The sequence below is a fragment of the Manis pentadactyla genome, chromosome 16, assembly GCF_030020395.1.
Source record: "Manis pentadactyla isolate mManPen7 chromosome 16, mManPen7.hap1, whole genome shotgun sequence".
Classification (NCBI taxonomy): Eukaryota; Metazoa; Chordata; class Mammalia; order Pholidota; family Manidae; genus Manis; species Manis pentadactyla.
Window position 1 is genome coordinate 27,989,500 of NC_080034.1, and position 5,229 is coordinate 27,994,728.

General features: G+C 46.4%; 1 non-coding gene across 1 annotated transcript; it reads right to left on the bottom strand.

Moving 5' to 3' along the window:
* Positions 1–4,026: 4,026 nt before the first annotated feature.
* LOC118933302 (U6 spliceosomal RNA) lies at positions 4,027–4,131 on the bottom strand. Its single transcript, XR_005033071.2, has one exon. It is a non-coding gene; the product is annotated as a U6 spliceosomal RNA (small nuclear RNA).
* Between the last annotated feature and the right edge of the window lie 1,098 nt (positions 4,132–5,229).

The window sequence follows — 5,229 nt, forward strand, 5'->3', positions numbered from 1 at the left end:
GACGTTTGGACGGGTCTGTTGGAAGAAGCAGTTTGGGGTGAATGTAGTGGGAGCAGTCAGTCAAGGGTGCCCCTAGCAAGAAATTTTGCTGGGCTCCTATTTCTCCCATGTCAAAGAAACAAACTCCTTCCCCTTCAGTTTATTCAGGCAGAATTGCGCTCTGAGAAGTGAATTACCGAAGCAGGAGCCTGGTATGAGGATGTTCAGAGTAGCACTGAGGACTGTGGCAAAAAGCTGGACATCGCCTGAATGCCCGTCAGCAGCAGGCTGGATGAATGCACTGCGGCTGTGTGGTCACATGGGGAAATACTACACAGTAGTCACGACCAATCCCACTCTAACATGCAACAATAGACATGTATCTTGGCAACATAAAATTGAGATGCAAAAGTCCCAAGAGTTTATATATCGCATGATACTCTTTTTATGAACTAAAAACCATTATATATATATATTTTAATTCGTCTTATGGATCCATATGGATGGAATTAAACTATATAAAGCATTAAGTAAGGGAATAATGAAGGGGATTCAGATGGCAATCACAGCAGGTGGAGGCATAGGGGGCAGGGAGTGGTGGTTAGATGTGTTTGTTGTCATGAACTAGCTCTTGTTCTGGATGGTGGCTTTACGGATGCATACTATTGCATTATTAAAATCTACTAACTAACCAACACAAGTCAAAGTGGGCTCTGTGTGGATCATTAATGAGTGTCATGGACCAAGGATTCTTTAAGCCTAAGATCCAAACAGAAAAACAAAGCAAAATAAAGGGAAGGCCCTTTTACCCCCGAAGAGGAGAAGGCATCCAGAAATGCTTGACTGATGGAGGGCAAGCGCTTGGCAGTCTGGAATCCATGGGTCCCAATTCTGGGACCTTGGGGAAGGGCCCTGAATTTTTCTATTGCTTAGCAACAGATTACCACAAACTTAGCTTAAAACCACACCCATTTGTTATCTTACAGTTTCTGTGGGTCAGAAGTCTGGGCACAGCATAACTGGTTTCTCCGCTCAGGGTCCCACCAGGCTGAAATCAAGATGCTGGCTAGGGCTATGATACCACCAGAAACCCTCCTCTGCCAAGTTCCTTGCAGCTGTGGGACTAGATGCTACTGCTGTTCCCTGCCATGTGACCCTCTCCACAACATGGCAGTTTGCTTCCTCAAGGTCAGCAGGAGAGCACCTCTGCTGCTTTGAATCTCTCTGCCTTCTTCCATCTGTGTCCTGTAAACTCATTTAAAAGGCACATGTGATGGGGCCAGGCCCACCCAAGAAAATCTCCTTTGTGATTAACTCAAGGTCAACTGATTAGGGACCTTAATTACATTGGCAACATTCCTTCATCTTTGCCTAGAACAGGATATAATCACAGGAGTGATATCTTATAATATTCATAGGTTCTGCCCATACTCAAGGGAGGGGATCTTATGGGGTGTGTACACTAGGGGATAAGAATTTTGAGGACCATCGTAGAATAATGCCTACTACAGCTTCTTTCCAAGGTTTGATTTTCCCCTTCAAGAAATAAGGAGTTTAACCTCTACCTTGTAGGGATCGTGGGAAGGTTAAATGAGATTGACATGTACACAAATGCTGTCATTCATTCAGAGATATTTAGTGAGGACCTCCTGCATGCGAGGCAAGCCCCTGGCTGCTCATTGACCATAGCAGTGTGCAACATGGACGTGTCCTTGCCCTCATGGTGCGATAATCTAATAGAGAAGGCCAGTATTAGCTGAACAAATGAAGACCATAGTGAGATATGCAGGATCTTTATGATGAAAACTACAAAATACTATTCCAAGAAATCGGTGGGCCTAAATAAATGGAAATATATACTGTATCCATAGATTGGAAGATGCAACACAGTAAAGACGCCAGTTTTACCAAAGTGAATTATAGATTTGACACCATGCCAATCAAAATCCCAGCATGATTTTTGGGGGGAGGGAGTAGATATTTACATGGTTTCTGGAATTTTATGAAGGGCAAAGAACTAGAATAGCTGAAACAATTCTGAGGGGAGAAAAAAAGAATAAAGTGGGAGGAATCTACTCAATTTTAAGACTTAGTGTGAAACTGCAGGAATCAAGACAATGTTATATTGGCAAAGAGATAGACATATAGATCAGTGAAACAGAACAGAGTGTCCAGAAATTGATCTACACAAATGTGATCAGCATGTGCAAAGGTAAAAAAAACCAAACATGTCAATAGAGGATAATCTCAACAAATGATGTTGAAACAGTTGGTCACCCTACACAAAAGGATAAACTTTGACCTGACTATAAAGATTAACTCAAAATGCATCATAGATCTAAATGTGAAACAAAACTACAAAACTTTTAGAACATCACATACATAAAAATCTTCATGACCTGGGGTTAGGGGAAGGGCAATATAAATGATACAAAAAGTATGACCCATGAGAGGAAAAACTGATAAATTGGACTTCATCAAAATTAAAACCTTTTGCTCTGCCAAAGACAATGTCAAGAGAATGAGAAGACAAGCTATGGACTGGGAGAAAAATATGTGCACACCACACACTTGACAAAGGACTTTCATTCAGCATATACAAAGAACTCTCAATACTCAAAGCAAGAAAACAAGCTGCTCAGCTAAAAAATGGGCAGAGGACTTGTACAGACACTTCACCGAAGAGGGTATAAGACTGACAAATGAACACATGAAAAGATATTTAACATCATTAGCCGTGAGGGAAACGCTAATAGAAACCTCAGTGAGATACTACTATGTGCCTGTTAGAGTAGTTGTAATAAACCGTATTAGCAAACCATGTGCTAATGAGAATGCAGAGGAGTGAGACTCTCAGTTACTGCTGGAGGGAACGTAAATGATCCAGGCACTTGAAAAATGGTTTGTTAGTTTCTCGTACAGTTGAACATAACACTTACCATATGACCCAGCAATCCCACTTCTACACATATTTACCCCAGAGAAATGAAGACTTCTCTTCACATGCAAACTCATACATGAATACTCTTAGTAGCCTTCTCTGTAACATCTCATAGCTGGAAATAACCCAAATGTCTTTCAGGCAGTGAATCGTTAAATAAAGTGTGGTACAGCCGAACAATGGAATACTACTCAGCAGTAAATAGGAACAGTGTTGATACATGCAATAACTGGGGCGAGTCGCAGACATTTGTATGAAATGAGAGAAGCTAGTCAAAAACTTACATATGGAATGACTCCATTTATCTGACCATCTCCAAAAGGCAAAATCACAGTGATGGAAAACAGATTAGTGGTTGCCGGGGTTCTGGGTGTGGTGAGGGTGTTAACTATAAAGGGATAGTGTGAGGGATTTTTGGGGGATGAGGGAACAGTACTATATCCTGAGTGTGGTGTTGGTTATATGACTCTTTACTTATGTTAAAATTAATAGAACTGTACACAAGAAGGAAAAGAAAGTGAATTTTGCTGTATGATAATTAAAAAATAGTGTGGACAAGGATTCTGAGAGATATTTGGCTCCTGAGGAACAGACTCATATTTCAGGAAGGATGTCCATGCCATGTGGAGAAGTTGGCACAGTGCTTAGAACTTAAATGCTCAGTACATAAACAGAGGCAATAAAGAGATATATTAGCTATGAACTCTGTGAATCTAGGAAGTGATGTCGCCGAGAAACCAAGTACTGAATTCTTCTGGGAAGTGGATTTTTGAAGTGAAGGCAACGTGCCAGAGGCTGCCACAGCCAGGCCTGTCCTGCCCCAGCTGGGAGATGGGAATGCCCTGGAAGGGGAGACGGCAGGTGGCCCGCAGGCCTGGCGAGCCTTCAGACCCCCTCCATCGTGAGACCTTGGTCAGAGCCTCGCAGGGGGGCTGGGTCTTCACAGCCGGAGGAAGCAGCCGGCTCCCAAGGGAGATCTGGCTCCCTCGCACTAATCACCCAGGTGGCCCTCAGCCATGACCTACTTTTCCTACCTGTCCATGCAGGTGATCTCCCCAGCCCACAGCTATTTTTAACCCAGCGGGATTCCCAGCTATTTTTTTAAAGAAAATATGGAATGTTTCACGAATTTGCCTGTCGTCCTTGTTCAGGGGCCATGCTAATCTTCTCTGTATCTTTCCAATTTTAGAATATGTGCGGCTGAAGCGAACACCTCAGGGTGGGAGAGCTGGATCGTGGGGCCGGGGTTCTGCCCCATGGGAGACTCTGATGGACATTCCCTGCCCTCCTTCTCCCAGGAAAGGCTGTTTTGCCATCCCACCATCAACCCTGCACAAGGTGTCTCTCCTGCTGCCAAACCTGCACAAGCTCTCCGTGGCCTACAGGATAACATTCAGACTCTTTAACTGGATATTCAGAGCCCTCTATCTGGAATCCAGCTTCCCTTTGGCCTCATGTCTCTGCGTACCTCACGGCTGGCCCCCCCAAGGACCTAGCCAACCCAGGCCCCCTGCCAGATGCTGACAAGGCCTCTCAGTTTCCTGACAGTGTGCTTGCTGCTGGGAATGTCCTTTCCCTTCTATGGTCACTGGGTCCAGCACTAATGCCATGCTCTCCATGGAGCCCTTCTTGATTCCTTTGCTAGCAGGGACCGTGCCCTCTCCTAGAGAACTGTTGTCCACAGACCTCTCAACTGGCACTCTGCTCTTCTGCCTCAGGGGATGTCTGTCTGTGGCCCTGTCTCTATCCCTGGTTCTGGGGCCCGCCCTTGCCCAGCTCCATCCCCATACAGAGCAGGGGTGAAGGATGGCAGGCCTGCTCCTGCCTCTCCCACCTCCTCCAGGCTGCCCTGGGTGCCCCGGTCCCAGAGCAGGGAAGGGGCTCTGCCATCTTCTGGCTGCTAGGCCCTCCACCTCCATGAATCAGCAAATCTTCCCAGGGCCTGCAATGAGCTCAGCACTTTTCTGAGCTGAGCGCTCTGGGGAGGGAGTGCAGGAGGGAGTTAGGGAGGCCACACGCCCACTCGAGCCTGGGCAGGCAGACCTGGAGCTCCAGGGACTACACCTGGGGTGGGGTGGGGGGTGTTGTTGGGTTGCCTGAGGTTCCCCCAGAGGTGCACCTCCACCTCTTCCTGGAGAATGCCCCCCACTCCCCAACATGGCCTGCCTTCCATGTCCCCCTCATCCCACTGCCTGGCCCTGGTCCCTGCCCTTTGCAGGCCCTGCCAGACCTCCTGGGCACCAAATCTGCTGGGTGCCATTGAGTTCTTTTCCTGGCCTGCTCAGAGCCTCCGATGCTAACCTCCCAGG